Genomic DNA, 23,270 nt, shown 5'->3' on the forward strand with positions numbered 1-23,270 from the left:
GCTCTGTGTCGCTGCTGGGAACAGTAGTACACCGCTCACCCACCACTGTATAGCATTGTGCTCTGTGTCACTGCGGGGAACAGTAGTACACCGCTCACCCACCACTGTATAGCATTGTGCTCTGTGTCGCTGCTGGGAACAGTAGAACACCGCTCACCCACCACTGTATAGCATTATGCTCTGTGTCGCTGCTGGGAACAGTAGTACACCGCTCACCCACCACTGTATAGCATTGTGCTCTGTGTCGCTGCTGGGAACAGTAGTACACCGCTCACCCACCACTGTATAGCATTGTACTCTGTGTCGCTGCTGGGAACAGTAGTACACCGCTCACCCACCACTGTATAGCATTGTACTCTGTGTCGCTGTCGCTACTGGGAACAGTAGTACACCGCTCACCCACCACTGTATAGCATTGTGCTCTGTGTCGCTGCTGGGAACAGTAGTACACCGCTCACCCACCACTGTATAGCATTGTGCTCTGTGTCGCTGCTGGGAACAGTAGTACACCGCTCACCCACCACTGTATAGCATTGTGCTCTGTGTCGCTGCTGGGAACAGTAGTACACCACTCACCCACCCACCACTGTATAGCATTTTGCTCTGTGTCGCTGCTGGGAACAGTAGTACACCGCTCACCCACACTATATAGCATTGTGTTTACTGCCACTCTGTGTACACCGCTCACCCACCACTGTATAGCATTGTGTTTACTGCCACTCTGTGTCTCTGCTGGGAACAGTAGTACACCGCTCACCCACCACTGTATAGCATTGTGCTCTGTGTCGCTGCTGGGAACAGTAGTACACCGCTCACCCACCACTGTATAGCATTGTGCTCTGTGTCGCTGCCGGGAACAATAGTACACCGCTCACCCACCACTGTATAGCATTGTGCTCTGTGTCTCTGCTGGGAACAGTAGTACACCGCTCACCCACCACTGTATAGCATTGTGCTCTGTGTCGCTGCTGGGAACAGTAGTACACCGCTCACCCACCACTGTATAGCATTGTGCTCTGTGTCGCTGCTGGGAACAGTAGTACACCGCTCACCCACCACTGTATAGCATTGTGCTCTGTGTCGCTGCTGGGAACAGTAGTACACCGCTCACCCACCACTGTATAGCATTGTGCTCTGTGTCGCTGCTGGGAACAGTAGTACACCGCTCACCCACCACTGTATAGCATTGTGCTCTGTGTCGCTGCTGGGAACAATAGTACACCGCTCACCCACCACTGTATAGCATTGTGCTCTGTGTCGCTGCTGGGAACAGTAGTACACCGCTCACCCACCACTGTATAGCATTGTGCTCTGTGTCGCTGCTGGGAACAGTAGTACACTGCTCACCCACCACTGTATAGCATTGTGCTCTGTGTCGCTGCTGGGAACAGTAGTACACCGCTCACCCACCACTGTATAGCATTGTGCTCTGTGTCACTGCTGGGAACAGTAGTACACCGCTCACCCACCACTGTATAGCATTGTGCTCTGTGTCACTGCGGTGAACAGTAGTACACCGCTCACCCACCACTGTATAGCATTGTGCTCTGTGTCGCTGCTGGGAACAGTAGTACACCGCTCACCCACCACTGTATAGCATTGTGCTCTGTGTCGCTGCTGGGAACAGTAGTACACCGCTCACCCACCACTGTATAGCATTGTGCTCTGTGTCGCTGCTGGGAACAGTAGTACACCGCTCACCCACCACTGTATAGCATTGTACTCTGTGTCGCTGCTGGGAACAGTAGTACACCGCTCACCCACCACTGTATAGCATTGTGCTCTGTGTCGCTGCTGGGAACAGTAGTACACCGCTCACCCACCCACCACTGTATAGCATTGTGCTCTGTGTCGCTGCTGGGAACAGTAGTACACTGCTCACCCACACTATATAGCATTGTGTTTACTGCCACTCTGTGTCTCTGCTGGGAACAGTAGTACACCGCTCACACACCACTGTATAGCATTGTGCTCTGTGTCGCTGCTGGGAATAGTAGTACACCGCTCACCCACCACTGTATAGCATTGTGCTCTGTGTCGCTGCTGGGAACAGTAGTACACCGCTCACCCACCACTGTATAGCATTGTGCTCTGTGTCGCTGCTGGGAACAGTAGTACACCGCTCACCCACCACTGTATAGCATTGTGCTCTGTGTCGCTGCTGGGAACAGTAGTACACCGCTCACCCACCACTGTATAGCATTGTGCTCTGTGTCGCTGCTGGGAACAGCAGTACACCGCTCACCCACCACTGTATAGCATTGTGCTCTGTGTCGCTGCTGGGAACAGTAGTACACCGCTCACCCACCACTGTATAGCATTGTGCTCTGTGTCGCTGCTGGGAACAGTAGTACACCGCTCACCCACCACTGTATAGCATTGTGCTCTGTGTCGCTGCTGGGAACAGTAGTACACCGCTCACCCACCACTGTATAGCATTGTGCTCTGTGTCGCTGCTGGGAACAGTAGTACACCGCTCACCCACCCACCACTGTATAGCATTGTGCTCTGTGTCGCTGCTGGGAACAGTAGTACACCGCTCACCCACACTATATAGCGTTGTGTTTACTGCCACTCTGTGTACACCGCTCACCCACCACTGTATAGCATTGTGTTTACTGCCACTCTGTGTCTCTGCTGGGAACAGTAGTACACCGCTCACCCGCCACTGTATAGCATTTCTGTACTGCCACTGTACTGCTGCCAGTCAGCGTGTACTTTAAGGATAAGTGAAATGAAGAAGAAATCCTGTGAAAGAGGGAGGGGCAAGGGAAGAGGTGTTTCCCCTGACGGTTCACGTACAGGCCACAGTGGAGCACTGAAGAAAACCCACTCAATACCGCCCATGTTGTCCAGGAAATCGACCCTCACAAATCCAAAAGAACAGGACCAGATAATTAATTGGAAGACCTCTCAAGCGTCCAGCAGTGGGTTAAGCAGCACCAGCACATCACGCACGAGGTCCGAGTCCTCAGACAGTTACAAGGAGCCAGTGGGCACAAAGCTGACACAACGCACACAACTGCCAAATAACCAGTCCGAAGAATTTCCTCAGGACACAATGGGGTATTCGCAGGAGCTATTCCCAGCCCAACAAACTTCCACCTTTCAAAGGTCAATGGAACAGCCAGAAATGTTGTACCCGGATTCACAACCATTTACTGTGGGAAATGCACTGCGCACTGAAATGCAAGGCGAGTCCGAGGACTTTGAAACCCAAATCCCAGAGCAAGTTGGGCAGGAGGGGTTTTAATTGCAGGAGGTCGGCCGAGAAGATCTGGAAGACGACGTTGGAGTGAGCTGCGCAGAGGTTGTTCTGGGGAGCTCTACTCCACAGCGGCGGCCCACAATCACATATGACGAGTTTGAGGAGATGGAAGAGGAGGAGGGTATGGACAATGTGGACCCAGACCCAGATTTTGTATGTGAAGGAGAACATCGCCGTCGTAGCAGCACAGATGAGTCTGTTGAAGAACCCACTGCTGCACGAGTTCGCCTTGTGCCACAAGGTAGGCGGCGCGAAATTTCAGGCACCACAAGCGTGGAAGTTCAAGTGAGACGCAAAAGAGGCGCAAACAGAAATCGCCAGCAAGGCAGGTGCCCCAAAGTCTGGCCTTTCTTTGAAGACTGCAGTGAGGATGGTACCATGGTGATTTGCAAGGTGTGCAAGACCCGCCTGAGCAGGGGGAAAAATATTAACAACCTCTCCACCACCAGCATGACCCGCCACATGGTATCCAAACATCCCACTCTGTGGGCAAACGCGGCAGGACAGGGTACCAGCAACACTGCCTCCCTTGGGGTCACCAGACTCACCACCAGACCCTCCTCAGCAGCAGCAGTAGCCCAGCCATTGCGTGGTTCACAACAAAATTCACAAACATCAGACGACGCTGACACTGTCACTTTCCGGAATAGTGCTCTTGAGGTCTCCCAGTCTTCATCAAACACAACAACCAACAGCCGTTCAGTGTGCAGCCCTACGGTTCAGTTGTCTGTCTCGGAGATGCTTGAGTGCAAGAGGAAATTGCCAGCAAATGACCCCCGGGCCGTGGCACTAACAGCCAGCATAGCCAAGCTTCTGGCCTGCGAAATGCTGCCATATCGAGTGGTGGAGACAAACAGCTTCAAGGGCATGATGTCAGTGGCCATCCCACGTTACGTGGTTCCCAGCCGCTAACACTTTGCGCGCTCTGCAGTGTCTGAGTTGCATGAGCACGTGGTCAGCAAAATAACCCGAAGCTTGAAGAATGCCGTTGCCTGCAAGGTTCACCTCACCACTGACACCTGGACGAGTGCGTTCGGCCAGGGTCGATACATCTCCCTTACCGCGCACGGGGTGAACCTTGTGGAGCCTGGCAGCGATTCCTCACCTGCTACGGCGCGGGTGTTGCCCACGCCGCAAACAGCTGCACCGCCGTCCCTCCCACTGGATAACAACAGCAGCACCTATCTCTCTGACTCCTTCTCCTCCAACGCATCTCAAAGCTGTACCTCATCCGGAAACACTAACCCAGCAGCAGTAGGATCATGGAAGCAGTGCAGCACAGCTGTTGGCATGCGTCAGCAAGCGTTGCTGAAGCTGATCTGCCTTGGGGATAAGCAGCACACAGGGGAGGAAATTTGGAGGGGAATAAAGGAACAGACGGATTTGTGGCTGGCACCGCTGGACCTGAAACCGGGCATGGTTGTGTGTGATAATGGGAGTAATCTCATTCGCGCTTTAAGGTTGGCTAAGCTGACACACATCCCTTGCCTGGCGCACATGATGAACCTAGTAGTTCAGCGGTTCCTGAGGACATACCCAGGCGTGGCCGATCTTCTGTTGAAGGTGCGACGAGTGGCCAAACATTGTAGAAATTCCAGTACTGCTTCGGGGGCACTCGCCAAGATGCAGGAGCGCTTCAATCTCCCCCACCATCGCTTGCTGTGTGATGTCCCTACGCGCTGGAATTCTACGCTGCACATGCTAGCCCGCTTTTGCGAGCAGAAGAGTGCAGTGGTCCAGTACATGACGGCGCAGTACCGAGGCGCATCCGGACAGCTGCCAAGCTTCTGTGGATCCGATTGGGCCAACATGTTGGACCTCTGCCAAGTCCTCCAAAATTTTGAGCAATCCACGTTGCTTGTGAGCTGTGACAACTCTTCAGTCAGCATTACCATACCACTGCTGTGTTTACTGAAGAAGTCAATGTTGAAAATCAAGGAAACAGCTGTCATGATGCAACTGGGGGAATCTGAAGGAGAAAACGATCAGCGTGATGATCTGGCAGGACTCTGGCACACATGGCTCAATTCATGCTAGACTGCATTGAACGTGACCCACGCATTGTGCGCATTCTGGACAACACCAATTGCTGGGTTTATACCCTTCTGGATCCACGGTACAAACACAATGTTCCAAAACTGCTTGAAGAAAGAGTCAGACAGGTCAAAATGGAAGAATACCAGCAGGCCCTTGTGGAGACTTTAGAGAGGAGATTGACATCCTCCCCCTCCTCTAGCCAGTTGTACGCCGACAGACTGACTTCCGCAAACCCAGGACGACCAGGAGGGCAGCAAACAACACAAGCCGCAGCTAGTGCCCAAAAGGGGATGGTATCGGCAGTGTCCTTGGAGTGGGAAAATTTTCTGAGACCCATGCAGCAGCCCACAGAACAGCAAGCGTGCAGATCCACCTCCAACACCGATCGCCTGGAGAAGATGGTCAAGGACTACATGTCAGATGGCGTAGCTGTGTTGAACAATCCATCTGCACCCTTCAACTATTGGGTATCGAAGCTAGACACCTGGCACGAACTGGCAATGTACACAATAGAGGTGCTGGCTTGCCCGGCAGCCAGCGTTATGTCGGAACGCTGTTTCAGTGCTGCCGGAGGCATCGGCACAGATCGGCGTATCCGCTTCTACACAGAAAATGCAGACCGTCTGACTCAAATTAAAATAAATCAATCCTGGATTGGAAACGACTACGCAACACTCCCGGACCCCAACCAAGTAACATGAACAATGAACATCTGTGATGGGTTAGCGTTACCGGTCCCTTTTCCTGGAACCTCTCATCTGTATTACATTTATGACTGCATGCCGACAAAAAGCAAATTGCTATCCACACGCTTCTTGTCCGCATGCAAGGCCTGGGTTGTTGTGTCTCAAAGCGTGGCCTTTTCCTCCTGCGCCGCCCTCCTCCTGTTCCATCACGTGTGCTGCTGCTGGGTTAGCGTTACCGGTCCCTTTTCCTGGAACCTCTCATCTGTATTACATTTATGACTGCATGCCGACAAAAAGCAAATTGCTATCCGCACGCTTCTTGTCCGCATGCAAGGCCTGGGTTGTTGTGTCTCAAAGCGTGGCCTTCTCCTCCTGCGCCGCCCTCCTCCTGTTCCATCACGTGTGCTGCTGCTGGGTTAACGTTACCGGTCCCTTTTCCTGGAACCTCTCATCTGTATTACATTTATGACTGCATGCCGACAAAAAGCAAATTGCTATCCGCACGCTTCTTGTCCGCATGCAAGGCCTGGGTTGTTGTGTCTCAAAGCGTGGCCTTCTCCTCCTGCGCCGCCCTCCTCCTGTTCCATCACGTGTGCTGCTGCTGAGTTAGCGTTACCGGTCCCTTTTCCTGGAACCTCTCATCTGTATTACATTTATGACTGCATGCCGACAAAAAGCAAATTGCTATCCGCACGCTTCTTGTCCTCATGCAAGGCCTGGGTTGTTGTGTCTCAAAGCGTGGCCTTCTCCTCCTGCGCCGCCCTTCTCCTGTTCCATCACGTGTGCTGCTGCTGGGTTAGCGTTACCGGTCCCTTTTCCTGGAACCTCTCATCTGTATTACATTTATGACTGCATGCCGACAAAAAGCATGTTACCTGTGCAAAGAAAACAGACATTTCCCGCATTTAAAAGACAGTTTTCCCTTTGAAACTTTAAAATCAATTTTCTCAAAAACTATAAGCTCTTTTTGCTAATTTTTTTTCCCTCTTGTACCCACTCCCAAGGTGCACATACCCTGTAAATTTGTAGTATGTAGCCTGTAAGGAGGCTTTACAAAGCACGAAAGTTCGGGTCCCCATTGACTTCCATTATGTTCGGAGTTCGGCTCGAACACCCGAACATCGCGGCCATGTTCGGCCTGTTCGGCCCGAACCCGAACATCTAGATGTTCGCCCAACACTACTATAGCCCAGTAGATGAGAGTAAAGTGGTTGCAAAAAGGTTTTGAATGCAACGGAAAATGTTTATTTGCTATTCCTATTATTATGTGCAACTGCAGTTGAAAATTGTTACCAAGTTGCCCTCTTCTATTACATAAACCATCTGTGTATTATCATTACCTTATGGCTTCTGCCTGTCTATTAACCTTGAGAACTGAGAGGCACTAATTACTCAAACAACAGCTTGACTTTCAGTTATAAACCTCGGCCTTTCTGACCTGCATACAGTTTCTGTCTGTTAACCAGCTCATATAAATTATGCATAGTTTGGACTTGTTCAAAGTCTGTGTTAATTGAATAGAAATTATTCAAACATTTGATCAACTTATGATATACTTGTAATAACTGCTTATACTTACACACACAAAAAGAGAAAGCTTTTTTAAGCTTCCGTGGCCAAACAAAAATTTCCTTTAATTCTTTACCAGAAGAAAGTCATTCTCTTTAGATTTCATTTGAGCCCTAACTGAAATAGTGTATTTTATGCTTCAAATTTAACTTTAAAATCATAGGTTGCCAAGACAAAAATAAAATGCTAACAGTTCCCTGCCTAACATTTCAAAACAGAATGCCATGTCCACAATAAAACTTGTTTGTTCTAAGACCTCTGCTTTTCTATAATTCACTGGCCAATTTTCTATTAAAATGCAGACCGTCTGACTCAAATTAAAATAAATCAATCCTGGATTGGAAACGACTACGCAACACTCCCGGACCCCAACCAAGTAACATGAACAATGAACATCTGTGATGGGTTAGCGTTACCGGTCCCTTTTCCTGGAACCTCTCATCTGTATTACATTTATGACTGCATGCCGACAAAAAGCAAATTGCTATCCGCACGCTTCTTGTCCGCATGCAAGGCCTGGGTTGTTGTGTCTCAAAGCGTGGCCTTCTCCTCCTGCGCCGCCCTCCTCCTGTTCCATCACGTGTGCTGCTGCTGGGTTAGCGTTACCGGTCCCTTTTCCTGGAACCTCTCATCTGTATTACATTTATGACTGCATGCCGACAAAAAGCAAATTGCTATCCGCACGCTTCTTGTCCGCATGCAAGGCCTGGGTTGTTGTGTCTCAAAGCGTGGCCTTCTCCTCCTGCGCCGCCCTCCTCCTGTTCCATCACGTGTGCTGCTGCTGAGTTAGCGTTACCGGTCCCTTTTCCTGGAACCTCTCATCTGCATTACATTTATGACTGCATGCCGACAAAAAGCAAATTGCTATCCGCACGCTTCTTGTCCTCATGCAAGGCCTGGGTTGTTGTGTCTCAAAGCGTGGCCTTCTCCTCCTGCGCCACCCTCCTCCTGTTCCATCACGTGTGCTGCTGCTGGGTTAGCTCTACCGGTCCCTTTTCCTGGAACCTCTCATCTGTATTACATTTATGACTGCATGCCGACAAAAAGCAAATTGCTATCCGCACGCTTCTTGTCCGCATGCAAGGCCTGGGTTGTTGTGTCTCAAAGCGTGGCCTTCTCCTCCTGCGCCGCCCTCCTCCTGTTCCATCACGTGTGCTGCTGCTGAGTTAGCGTTACCGGTCCCTTTTCCTGGAACCTCTCATCTGCATTACATTTATGACTGCATGCCGACAAAAAGCAAATTGCTATCCGCATGCTTCTTGTCCTCATGCAAGGCCTGGGTTGTTGTGTCTCAAAGCGTGGCCTTCTCCTCCTGCGCCACCCTCCTCCTGTTCCATCACGTGTGCTGCTGCTGGGTTAGCGTTACCGGTCCCTTTTCCTGGAACCTCTCATCTGTATTACATTTATGACTGCATGCCGACAAAAAGCATGTTACCTGTGCAAAGAAAACAGACATTTCCCGCATTTAAAAGACAGTTTTCCCTTTGAAACTTTAAAATCAATTTTCTCAAAAACTATAAGCTCTTTTTGCTAATTTTTTTTTCCTCTTGTACCCACTCCCAAGGTGCACATACCCTGTAAATTTGTAGTATGTAGCCTGTAAGGAGGCTTTACAAAGCACGAAAGTTCGGGTCCCCATTGACTTCCATTATGTTCGGAGTTCGGCTCGAACACCCGAACATCGCGGCCATGTTCGGCCTGTTCGGCCCGAACCCGAACATCTAGATGTTCGCCCAACACTACTATAGCCCAGTAGATGAGAGTAAAGTGGTTGCAAAAAAGGTTTTGAATGCAACAGAAAATGTTTATTTGCTATTCCTATTATTATGTGCAACTGCAGTTGAAAATTGTTACCAAGTTGCCCTCTTCTATTACATAAACCATCTGTGTATTATCATTACCTTATGGCTTCTGCCTGTCTATTAACCTTGAGAACTGAGAGGCACTAATTACTCAAACAACAGCTTGACTTTCAGTTATAAACCTCGGCCTTTCTGACCTGCATACAGTTTCTGTCTGTTAACCAGCTCATATAAATTATGCATAGTTTGGACTTGTTCAAAGTCTGTGTTAATTGAATAGAAATTATTCAAACATTTGATCAACTTATGATATACTTGTAATAACTGCTTATACTTACACACACACAAAGAGAAAGCTTTTTTAAGCTTCCGTGGCCAAACAAAAATTTCCTTTAATTCTTTACCAGAAGAAAGTCATTCTCTTTAGATTTCATTTGAGCCCTAACTGAAATAGTGTATTTTATGCTTCAAATTTAACTTTAAAATCATAGGTTGCCAAGACAAAAATAAAATGCTAACAGTTCCCTGCCTAACATTTCAAAACAGAATGCCATGTCCACAATAAAACTTGTTTGTTCTAAGACCTCTGCTTTTCTATAATTCACTGGCCAATTTTCTATTTTAGCAGTGAAAAGAAAAACAATAAAACAGATTGTGGCTAAATTAGCATTTTTATACTCATAAATTATAGATAGTTTTATAAAACAAAGAAAAAACCCTTCATTTTACATCAATTTATATTTGGCTATTTTTTCATGTTACGTTTCATCTGAAAAATGCTAAATGCTGTAATTCTGTGAATAATATAGATTCAGTACTAGGGATGAGCTCAACTTTTCCCATTGATATTATACATGAGGGCCAGATGCTAAACATACTGGAGATACCGGGCATATTTGCCTGAATGTGTAAGCAATTAAAATCTCATATTTGTGGAGAAGATCTCAAATCATCTTTTTTCATGTCACAGTTTGAATTGATTTGTCTTCAAGGAAACCCAATGTTGCATAGAGATGGCTTGAACCTCCGATTTTCGGTTCGTGGACCACGAACGCAAACTTCGCAAAAGTTTGATTCGCGCGAACGTCCGTGAACCGCAATAGACTTCAATGGGGAGGCGAACTTTGAAATCTAGAAACATTTATGCTGGTCACAAAAGTGATGGAAAATATGTTTCAAGGGGTCTAACACCTGGAGGGGGGCATGGCGGAGTGGGATACATGCCAAAACTCCCCGGGAAAAATCAGGATTTGACGCAGAGCAGCGTTTTAAGGGCAGAAATCACATTTTATTGCTAAATCGGAAGCCTAAAGTGCTTTAAAACATCTTGCATGTATATACATCAATCAGGGAGTGTAATTAGAGTACTGCTTCACACTGACAGACCAAACTCACTGTGTAACGCACCTCAAACAGCTGTTTGTGTTGTGATGGCTGTGTTGGACTGGTGCGCACCATGGCCAGAGTTCAGGCAATGGCGGTTTTCAAGCCCATATGGTCGGGCTGAGGTAGCTGAATGACAGACCAACAGTGACTGAGTGTCCAGCTGATCAAATTTGGTCTGTCCACAGTGAAGCAACAACCTTATTATCTTGGGTGTGCCCCCCACCCTTCCAAGACACTCATATAGCCAGTGCTCATTGCTTCATTGTGATACACAAGCCCCTTCACCACGGCAAGGTAACGATCACGAAGGAGAATTGACACATGTACATGTCTTTTGTGTTGTTGTTGCAGCTGCAGTGCAGCCAGAAAAATTAGGCAGGCATGTGCACGCACCAGAAAAACTATTATAGCGGCCGCTGCTAGCACCTTTAAAAATTCAGGATCCGCCTAGAGTCCTGGACCCTGTTGGTGGTGACGGAGAAGGCAGTCAAGCAGCCTGCGGGCAGAGATGCTGTGTGGGGAGCGACTTAGTCATGGGGCAGGCAGTCACACGGCATGCAGGCAGAGATGCTGTGTGTGGGGACTGAGTTAGTCTTTGGGCGGGCAGTAGCCCTCCGGGATCCATGCCTCATTCATTTTGATAAAGGTGAGGTACTGAACACTTTTGTGACTTAGGCGACTTCTCTTCTCAGTAGAGATGCCCCGAACGGTTCACCGGTGAACGGTTCCAGGCGAACTTCCGTGGTTCGCGATCGCGGAGAACTGCAAACTTTTCTGGAAGTTCTATTCGCCCCCATAGTGCATCATTAGGGTCAACTTTTACCCTCTACATCACAGTCAGCAGGCACATTGTAGCCAATCGGGCTACACTCCCTCCTGGAGCCCCACCCCCCTTATAAAAGGCAGGCAGCATCAGGCATTGGACTCATTCATGTGAATCAGAATCAGAATCAGAATCATTTATTTCGCCAAGCATGACAGGATCACGCCTGGAATTGGGTCTGGCACATACAGAGCTCAACATCTACAAGGACATGAAAAATAGTGCACTAAACAAGAGACATACATGATAAAGCATTTAACAAGATACAACAGATAGCATTTAGCAAGATACAACAGAAACAGGAGGCAGGCTATGAGGGCTCGGCCCATAAGTCCCAAGCACGTCTGCGGACCTAAGAAGGATGGGGTGGTGGTGAGACGTGGGTGGAGTTCAGGAGATTGACTTCTGAAGGGGAAAAGGAGTTCCTATGCCTCGTGGTCCTGGTGGGGATGACCCGGAATCTTCGCCCTGAACGCAGGCGACTGAAGTAGCAGTGGCCCGGATGTGAGGGGTCCATGGCTATCTTCAGCACCCTAGTGTGTAATCTCGAGTTGTAGAGTAGATCAAGTGGAGGGAGGGGTTTCCCGATGATTCTCTCTGCTGATCTAATGACCCTCTGGAGTTTTTGTCTGTCGCTGACGGAGGAACCAGCGTCCCAGACCAGGATGGAAGAGCAGAGTATAGATTCTGTGGTGGCAGAGTAGAATCTTGTTAGGACCTGATGGGGCATGCCAAACTTTTTCAGCTGACGGAGGAAGAAGAGTCTCTTCTGGGCCTTTGCCACGGTGGAGCTGGTGTTAGCCTTCCATCTCAGGTCGTTTGAGATGGTGGTGCCCAGGAGGCGGACGCAGGGAACTATCGATACTTCAGTACCGTCAATGTGGATTGGTGGTGTCGAAGGGGCATGCTTCCTGAAGTCGATAATCATTTCCACAGTTTTTGCTGTGTTAAGGACCAACCTGTTCTCTCTGCACCAGTGATAGATACTGTCTACCTGCTGACGATAGGCACTCTCGTCGTTCTTGGTGATAAGGCCAACAATAATGGTGTCATCTGCAAATTTGATAACCTTGACAGAGTCCGCTGTGGATCTGCAGTTGTTGGTGTAGAGGGAGAACAGCATTGGAGACAGGACACAGCCTTGTGGAGCCCCCATGTTCATGGTTCGTGGTTGGGAGGAAATGTCGTCCAGCTTGACAGATTGTGACCTGTGGGATAGGAAGTCCGTGATCCAAAGGCGAAGGCTGGAATGGACACCGAGTGTAGCTAGACCCTCCTGAAGTCTGCGTGGACAGATGGTGTTAGATGCCAAAACTAAAGTCCAGGTGGAGGACTCTGGCATCCGAGTCTGGCCTGTCCAGGTGGTTGCTGATGAGCTCCAGGCAAATATTGATGGCGTCATCGGTGGACCTGTTTTCCCTGTACGCAAATTGGAATGGGTCTAGGAGGGGCGTAGTGTAGGACTTCAGAAAGGACAGGACAACTCTTTCAAGGGTCTTCATGATAATGGATGTTAGTGCTACAGGCCTGAAGTTATTGAGGTCAGTGACGCCCTGCTTTTTGGGGACTGGAATGATGGTGGACCTCTTAAAGCAGGCAGGAACCTTGCCCATCTGAAGTGACTTGTTGAATATGGTGGTGAGAATAGGGGCAAGTTGCCTGGAACAGGACTTCAGGCAGGCAGGGGACACTCCGTCCGGGCCAGAGGCTTTCCTGGAGTTCATAGTTGACAGGTGATATGTGACGTCGGATTCTCTCACAGCCATGGGGGGAGAACTTAGACTCGAGGTGAGGTCAGCATGTGCCAGAGGGGAAGTGGGCGGTGGCAGGTCCCCCGCAGGCGAATCCTGGCACTCGAACCTGCAGTAGAATTTGCTGAGTTCTTCAGCAAGTTTGATGCTAGGTGGAGCGTGTCGGGGGAGGAGGCTTGTAATTGGTAGCAGCTTTAAGGCCTTTCCATACGGCTCTTGAGTCTTTTGAACAGAGGTTTTGTTCCATCCTCTCAGCGAACTCACGTTTGGCAGCCCTCAATTCACGATTAAGGTCGTTCCTCGCCCTCCTGTATTCCTCAAGGTTGCTTGATTTGTGTGCAGCTTCCTTGCGCTTCCTAAGTTGCCGTAGTTTGTTGGAGAACCACGGCTTGTTGTTCTGAAAGACTTTATAGGTTTTGGTTGGTACACAGGAGTCCTCACAAAAGCTGATGTACGATGTAACGTTCTCCACCCACTCATCCATGTTGGGTGCCTCCAGAGTCTGCCAGTCCATACAGTCAAAACAGGCTTGAAGTTGGAGCTTGGCCTCACTAGACCAGACCTTGGAGGACCTGAGGGCCGGTTTTGCTGACTCCAGACGCCTCTTGTAGGTGGGGATGAGATGGATGAGGCAGTGGTCAGAGGAACCCAACGCAGCCCCCGGAACAGCTTTGAATGCATCTTTCAGTACAGTATAGCAGTGGTCGAGTGTGGCCGAGCCTCTAGTGGGGCAGGAAACATGCTGCTGATAGCGCGGTAGCTCGTGGCGGAGGTTGGCTCTATTGAAGTCGCCCACAACTATGAACAGAGAGTCCGGGAGGAACAGCTCCCACTGGGAAATGGAGTCGCTCAGGACAAGCAGGGCAGAATTGACATTGACATCCGGTGGGATGTACACTCCCACCAGGACGAAGGAGGAGAACTCCCTTGGTGAGTAAACTGGCCTGCAGTTAACAAGAAGGAGCTCAAGGTCCGGAGAGCATTTCCTGGCTAGTACTGAGATGTTGGGACACCATGCGGAGCTGATGTAGAAACAGATGGCGCCGCCTCTCTTTTTCCCAGACGAAGCAGTGTCTCGGTCAGCTCGGATAAGGCTGAAGCCAGGGAGTTGTAGGGCCTCATCAGGGATATCTTCGTGGAGCCAAGTCTCTGTGAAGCAGAATATTGGGGTGTTAGCGCTGTACTCCCTCCTGTCACAGAGGAGGAACAGTTTGTCCAGCTTGTTGGGCAGGGAGCGTACGTTTCCTAGGAGGAGTGAGGGGATGGGTGACCTTAGGCCTTTCCTCCTTAGCCTCACCAGTGCTCCTGAGCGACAACCCCTACGCCGCTGTCCCGCATGGGACCTTGGAGCAGAGGCAGAGATTAGTTTGGCATGGCTCCAGACAGAATCGTGAAGTCGCGTGCCCACAGGGAATGAGGAACCATATGCTTCCCACTGGAGGAGCTGTGCTCTGGAGAGGGTGATGCGACTGGTCTGTGGAGTGGGGGGAGCAGATCATGGGCGGTTGGCGTTGGGTCGTCGGGTGGTGGTGAAGTGTAATCGGCTGCTGGCGAGTGGCATGGCCAAGTGAATGGGTAAGAACATAAAGATCGACTCAGACAGTATGCCCCAATGCAGGTGATAGTAAAGTTAGTTAAATAACAGTCCATATGCCACAGTGCGGTAATATAGTCAGATAGCAGTCCATAGTGCCACAGTGCAGTTACATATGCCACGGTGCAGTAAAATAAAATAACATAACAGTGACGTGCCACAGTGACGTGATATTAGTTAAAGAGCTGACCATATGCCGCAGTGCAGTTACATGGTTAAATAACAGTAATGGTTAATAGTTAACCTCCTCAGCGGTATGGACGACTATACACGTCCATCACCGCCGGAGGTCGCCGCTCAGGCCCTGCTGGGCCGATTTGAGCGAAATAAAAAGCAGCACACGTGTGCTGCCTGATCGCCGCCGCTCTGCGGCGATCCGCCGCGAGCAGCGGCGAAAGAGGGTCCCCCCAGCCGCCCGAGCCCTGCGCAGCCGGAACAAAAGTTCCGGCCAGCGCTAAGGGCTGGATCGGAGGCGGCTGACGTCAGGACGTCGGCTGACGTCCATGACGTCACTCCGCTCGTCGCTATGGTGACGATGTAAGCAAAACAAGTAAGGCTGCTCATTGCGGCCTTCCTTGTTTATTCTGGGCGCCGGAGGCGATCGGAAGAACGCCTCCGGAGCGCCCTCTAGTGGGCTTTCATGCAGCCAACTTTCAGTTGGCTGCATGAAACAGTTTTTTTTAAATTAAAAAAACCCTCCCGCAGCCGCCCTGGCGATCTTAATAGACCGCCAGGGAGGTTAAATAACAGTAATAGTTAAGTAACAATAATGTGCCTGCAGTAATTAGAGAAGGGAGAGCTGCTGTGCAGAGACCTATAGGGAAAGTTTAGCTAGGCTCTTGTAGGCTTGTTAGCTTGCTCCTTGCTGATTCTTATTGCTAAAAAAGCACCCCTCAACAGCTCTTTTGAGAGCTAATCTTGTTCTTGTGATCTTTTGTGTGTGTGTGTGTGTGTGTGTCTCACAGACACTTGTGTTGCATAGACATCCTTGCTAATTCCTACTGTGTGTGCCACTGCCAGGCCCAGCACACTGTAATACCCATCACTGCATATACCTACCTGTTGTTCACTTCAGTGCACCCACCTACCTACGTGAGCGCACGCAGTGTGATATTCAATACCACCAGTCACTGTACCTGTTCACGGTACAGTGATGGCAAAAACTAAGACGTAAGACCACTTGATACATCTTTTCCATCACTTTTCTGGCCAGCATGAGTGTTTCTAGTTTTCAAAGTTCGCCTCCCCATTGAAGTCTATTGCGGTTTGCGAAAGTTCACGTGAACTGAACTTTTGCGGAAGTTCGTGAAAATCGGATGTTCGGGCCATCTCTTCCTCTCAGTGACAATGCCTCCAGCTGCACTGAAGGTCCTTTCTGACAGGACACTTGAGGCAGGGCAAGACAGAAGTTGGATGGCAAATTGGGACAGCTCTGGCCACAGGTCAAGCCTGCGCACCCAGTAGTCCAAGGGTTCATCGCTGCTCACAGCGTCTACATCCACACTTAAGGCCAGGTAGTCAGCTACCTGCCGGTCCAGGCATTGGTGGAGGGTGGATCCGGAAGGGCTAAGGCGAGGCTTTGGACTAAAGAATGTCCGTATGTCCGACATCACCATGAGATCGCTGGAGCGTCCTATCCTTGAGTTTTTTTATACGGGGGGTCCCTCAACAGGCTGGACAGCATGAAAGACGCCATCTGCACAAATTTGGATCCAGACATACTATCCATCTCCTCTAGCGCTTCCTCAGTGATGTCAGGTAAGTTCTCCTCCTCCCCCCAGCCACGAACAATACCACGGGAAAGTTAAGCAGCACAAGCCCCCTGCAGCACCTGCTGCAGTTGTTCTCCTGCCTCCTCCTCAAAAAACCCCACCTTCCTCATCTGACTCCTCTTCCCCACACGACTCTTCCTCCTCCTCCCCCCCCCTCTATGCTGCCGCAGGTGTTGAGGAAACATCTGGTTCTGATGAGAATCCCACAACTCTTCCTCCTGTTTCTGTTCCTGTTCATGCTCTTCCACAGCTTGATCCACCACTCTACGCACGGCATGCTCCAGGAAAAAAGCATAGGGGATCTGTAATGGATTGCGGAGATGCCGCCGCGCGGTCTGGCAGCGGGGAGGCTGTCTCCGCGTTCAGACCAGCGGTTTCCACACAGCAGCATGCGTCTGGTTTGTCTGGGCCTTCTAGTGCACACAGATGGAGAGCTACGCGCGTGCGTGCTTGTAGGCAGGACCTTTATGCCAGTAGGAGAGGGATCAGCTGATCAGGTTGATCAGCTGATCCCAGCACAGGCTTTGATTGGCTGAAGTGAGCTGTGTGGCGCCGAGGAGCGCTTCACTATATATAGATCTCGCTGGTCAGTCTCAAGTTGTCTGCCGTTGCGAATACATACGTGTGAGCACTCAGACCATAGTCAGATCCTACAGTGTGTTAGAACCAGGTGGACCTGGGAATTCACACTTAGCCAGAATACGCTTGTGTTATACTTTAGACCAGTTCCGGGGTGTTGTGACCAAGGACCTCACACCCAAGCTTAGGATTACTGTGTCATTGCTGTGTTATCCTTTAGACTAGTTCCTGGGTGTCGAGACCATGGACCTCACACCCCAGACTAGGACTCTGCTCTATTTCTGTTATGACTATTTGCTCTGTCGACCTCTCTATTGCCTTCTGATTCAGTACCCCTGCATATCTGTCTTCCTGTTGCCAGACCCTGCCTGTACCCTGTTACCGAATCAGCCCTCTGTCTCTGTACCTTATCTGCTCGTGTGTTGCCGACCTGGTCTGCCCGACCTTCCAGGCTGTCACTCACTCCTTGAGTGCTCAGTTTATCTGTACTAGCAGTGACACAATTCCACCTAGTGTCAGTTGCAACTAGGACTCCTGCTCCTCAGGGAGTCCGGCCTGTTAGCAGCCAGTGGCCTCTTCTCCTGGAGTCTCCTGGCTGCAGTACAGTCTATATCTAATCTCCAGATATCCCTGGTTGCCAGGTCCTCTCTATTCCCTCTCTCTAGGGGATAGTTCCTGCACTGCCCAGGCCCACCTGCCCCTCAGGTGGTTCTTGGTTAATCTGCCTGTATCTCCCGCCTCTCGGGAGATAGCCTACTGTTACATCAAACACTTACACTTTATTAGGTGTCCAGAGGTTAGTCATACTTGTATTATTGGTGATTCTGCAGATCATCCATAATCAGGTATACATCTGTATTGTTGATGATTCTGCAGATCATCAATAATCAGATTCTCTCTGTGTGCTGACACTGATCGTTACAGGATCAAGTCGCTGATGGCGCCTTCACTGCAACTCACCATGTTTGTCACCTCCTCAAACGGCCACATGAGCCTGCAGGCATTTTGCATGAGTGTCCAGTTCTTGGGCCAGAGCATCCCCATCTCACCAGACTGTGTCCTTCTACTGTAGTTGTAGAGATATTGGGTGACGGCTTTCTCCTGTTGTAGCAGGAGGTCAAACATGACCAGGGTCGAATTCCAGCAAGTCGGGCTACTACAAATCAAGCGTCTCACCGGCAAGTTCTTTCGCTGCTGAATGTTAGAGTTGGGCCGAACCTCCGATTTTAAGTTCGCGAACCCTGTTTGAAACATGTTTCAAAAGCTCTAATACCTGGAGCCACACCTAATTGAGTGAAATACACATCTCTGCTGGAGGACCCACCCCCCCTCCAAGCAAGGTCCTTTATACCATTTGCCTATCTACACTAATTAGTTATGGGACAGCTGCTACACACTCTGCTAGGAAGATTTTAATCTCCCTCCTACCGGAGGGAGGAGGGTCTCTTCTGGCAGGGAATTATACTACTTTAAAAGCCAGTATACATCATACCATAGCTGGGAATCGAACCCAGATCTCACTGTGTAGTGGACACGTCACCCTAAGCACTGTACCACTACAGTAGTAAGTGAAGCTAGCCGAAAATGTACCATTAATGCTCAATGCAATAGAACCATTAGGTTGCTTAAAGGAGAACTGTAGTGAGAGGTATATGGAGGCTGCCATATTGATTTCCTTTTAAGCTATACCAGTTGCCTGGCAGCCCTGCTGATCTATTTGGCTGCAGTAATAATAATAATAATAATCCAAACATTCAGGCCAGCAATTTCAGGCCAGCAATTTCAGGCCAGCAATTTCAGGCCAGCAATTTCAGGCCAGCAATTTTAGGCCAGCTTCAGTTGGTATAGTGGATAGTGTGCTTGTCCACCATACATTGAGACCCAGGTTCAAATCCCAGCCAATGTGAGTTGGCTTTTATGCTACAAATCCTTAAAGGGAACCTAAACGGAGAAGGATATGGATTTTTCCTTTTAAAATAATACCAGTTCTCTAGCAGAGTGTGTACCAGCTGTCCCATAATTAATTAGTGTAGGCAGACAACTGAGTCAAATGGTATAAAGGACCTAGCTTGAAGGGAGGGTGGGCGGGTCCTTAAGCAGTGTGTTTAACCATAACATGGCTGCTGACAGTGAAATGGAGGGTAAAAATTTTGTTTTTTGATGCGAACTGGGCGAAGCGAACTTCCGCAAACGTTCGCCTGCGGGTGGCGAACGCGAACCACCGAAGTTCGCCGGGAACCGTTCGCCGGCGAACCGTTCGGCCCAACTCTACTGAATGTCCGCAAAGCGTGCCTTTGCAGTTTGTGAATTTTCAGCATGTGCCTTCATAAGGCAGTTGTCCCTACGTGGGTGTTGGCCTTTCCACGGCTCAATTTTTGGAGGCAAGGAGAACAGATAGCATTGCTCTGATCTACGGCAGACACACTAAAAAATGTCCAAACTGCTGAGCCCCCCTGGGGTGTGGGCACTATGGTGGCGTCAGCAGCTGACGTTGAAGGGCATGTTAGCTGGCTGTCCATAGGTGGCGATACATGGCGCCGGACACTGCCACCAGCTGTTTCTGATGACAAGCTCCCCCTGCTTCTTTCAGCAACTCGCCTCCTCCTACTCCTCTCTGACTCCCCCTCTGAACTGTCTACTTGGTCATCTTGTCTCTTAGGATCCTCTGTGGCACCCGTATCATCATAATCATTCTCCCCAGCTTCGCTTGCCTCAGACACCTCATAAACTGCACCAACAGCAGGTACTTCATCATCCTCCTCCTCACACGTTACGTCCATAGTGTCGCCTAACTCAGACATATGAGGTGGTGTAACTTGCTTAGCGCCTTCATCTTGTTGTAACAAGAATGGCTGTGCATCAGTGATTTCCCCACCAAATAACTCCTGTGAAGTGTTAAATACAGCAGATGTGGTGCTTGTAGTAGTGCTGATGGCTGCAGAAGATGAGGTGTTCTTTGTTAAATAGTCAACCACGTCCTGACAATCTTGGGAGTTGATGGGATGTGCCTTCTTCTGTGCACTGTAATTTAGGCCAGGGCTGCACAAAATCACGTCAGCACGACCTCAAACAGACCTGTCGGGTGGCCTGCCTCTGGGTCTGCCCCTGCCTCTGCCTCTATCTGTTTAGTCCATATCCGGGAGGATGAAGTAAAAGGTATACACTGACTTGACTAATACAATGTGCAGTCACACAGGTGCAGTGAAAGGTATGCAGTGACTGGTATTACAATACAATGTGCAGCTGCCACACAGGTGCAGTTAACAGGTATGCTCGGAGTGGTATATTACACAGCGTGCGGTCACACAGATACTGTGAAAAGTTATGCAATGACTGGTATTACAAATGTGCACCTGTCACACACACACAGCAGGTACCGGACAGGCACAGTGAGACTGCGTGCACTCACGTAGGTAGGTGGGTGCACTGAAGTGAACAACAGGTAGGTATATGCAGTGATGGGTATTACAAATCTGTGCCTGGTACAGTAGTAATTACCACCAAGGGGCCAAAGGCCAGCTGCGACTGACTGACAGGGCTGTATATAATGCAAGTGGGCCACACAAAAAAAAAAAAGATCACAAGCACAAGATTAGCTCTCAAAAGAGCTGTTGAGCTGTTGAGGGGTGCTTATTTTTTACCAATAAGAATCAGCAAGGAGCAAGCTAATAAGCCTACAAGAGCCTAACTAAGCTTTCCCTATACCTCTCTCTGCAGCAGCTCTCCCTTCTCCAATTACTGCAGGCATGCAAGTGAGTGAAAAGCCTGGCACTGCCTACCTTTTATAAGGGGGGGGGGGTCTCCAGGAGGGAGTGTAGCCTGATTGGCTACAATGTGCCTGCTGACTGTGATGTAGAGGGTCAAAGTTGACCCTCATGATGCACTATGGGGGCAAATTGAACTAAAGTTTGCGGATCTCCGCGATCGCGAACCCCGAAAGTTCGCTGGTTCCCGTTTCTCGGTGAACCGTTCGGGCCATCTCTAATGTTGCATACTGTGCCTTTCATGTATGGATTTTTGGAAGCCCAAATAAATGAGATCCTGTGGAGATTTGCTGATAAATGGGAACACTGCACTGAAGAGGCTGGAGCAGAAATAAACTGGGAAGACATTTCGCATAAGGGTTCAATCAAAACCTCAATCCAGGAACTGAATTATAAGATCCTAAAATGCTGAAATTAAACTCCAGCTGACATTCGTGCAATGATACCAGATTACCCAAGTCAGTGTTGGAGATGTGACTGCCCTAACGCTATTTTCAACCATATCTGGTGGGAATGGCCTCCTATTCATAAGTTCTATGGAAAAAGTATATAAGCTGGTGCAGGAGATTGCATCTGACAGCATTTCATTTAATAAATGGACGATCCTGCTGCACTCCAACTCACTGTCGGTGAAAGATTATAAAAGATAGAACCACAGCGGTAACCTCACCAGTGGCAAGGGCCCACTGGTGAGATAGAGTAGTCGGACAGATCAGGTAGGTAACAGACGGGCAGACAAGGTACAGAATCGGCAGGCAGAATCAAAGTGGAGTTCAGGCAGAAGTCGGCAACAAGATCAGATGGGCAGAAGCACAGAATCACAAGGCAAAAGGATAGTCGAGAGTTCAGGCAAGGTTCATACACATAAAGACAATAATAACAATTATAATTATAGCTATCAAACAATTCCTATCTCTGTGTGAAATCCCCGGTTTCCTCCCGGATCAAAGCACACCGGAACTATCTAAGGTCTGAGCGCTAACACAAAGTATTCGCAACAACAGACAGCGAGCTACTGGCAGCTCGCTGTCTTTATGCTGGCAGGGCACTCCCAGGCATGCCGCGCCAGCCCAGACATTCAGGGGCGAGGATCGCTCCCCATGACGTCAGCCGACCCGCAGGTCAGCTGACGCATCTCCGAGACGCGTAAAGGTCTCGCCGCTGGGCAACACGCACATAGCTCTGACGCTATGCGCCGGCGACAGGCCAGCGCACGGCGGTCTGAGCTGAGCGGCGGGGACGGTGGTGGTCGTATCACCGCCGCTCGTTACAGTACCGTCCCCTTGAGGCGTGGACTCCGGACACGTCTTACATGGTTTCTCCGGATGTAATTCATGAAACCTGTGTCTTAGTTCCTCCGCATGAAGACGATGTCCTGGTACCCATGATCTTTCCTCAGGCCCATACCCCTTCCAGTGGACCAAATACTGCACTGAATTCCAAACAAAACGAGAATCGAGAATCTCCTCGATCTCGTATTCAGGCTCTCCATCTATTAATACAGGGGGGGGGAGAGGAATCCACATGTACAGCAGGTTTGAGTAGCAACACGTGGAAAGACTTGACACCTCTCATGCTTGCTGGTAGAACCACAACATACGTCACATTATTGATCTTTTTAGAAATGGGGTACGGGCCGATGTACCTGGGTCCTAACTTAACTGACGGCTGTTTAAGGGTGATATGGCGTGTGGACACCCAAACATAATCGCCGGGATCAAACTCCCATTTCAAAGAATGCCTTTTATCAGCCTGTTTTTTCTGAACATCAAAGGCCTTCTCCAAATTATTCTTGACTACTGCCCAAATCTCCTTCAGGGACCCCTGCCAGGCTTCCAAAGCTGGAAACGGGGAGGTCACCACCGGTAGAGGAGAGAATTTCGGTGACCTGCCTGTGACCACCTGAAAAGGTGAAAAGCCGGAGGACCCATTTCTAAGGTTGTTATGTGCGAATTCCGCAAAAGGTAGAAACTTTACCCACTCATGCTGGACATCCGACACATAACACCATAAGAATTGTTCAAGGGCCTGATTGACTCTCTCAGTCTTCCCGTTAGTCTGCGGATGATACCAAGAGGAGAAGGAGAGCTTCATGCCCAAATGATGACAGAAAGCCCGCCATAATTGTGACACAAACTGTACACCTCTGTCAGATACCACATTCTCTGGAATCCCGTGTAGGCGGAAAATGTGAAGCACAAATAGATCTGCTAATTCCTGGGCAGATGGGAGACCCTCC

Source organism: Hyperolius riggenbachi, chromosome 2 (assembly GCF_040937935.1).
Source record: "Hyperolius riggenbachi isolate aHypRig1 chromosome 2, aHypRig1.pri, whole genome shotgun sequence".
Classification (NCBI taxonomy): domain Eukaryota; kingdom Metazoa; phylum Chordata; class Amphibia; order Anura; family Hyperoliidae; genus Hyperolius; species Hyperolius riggenbachi.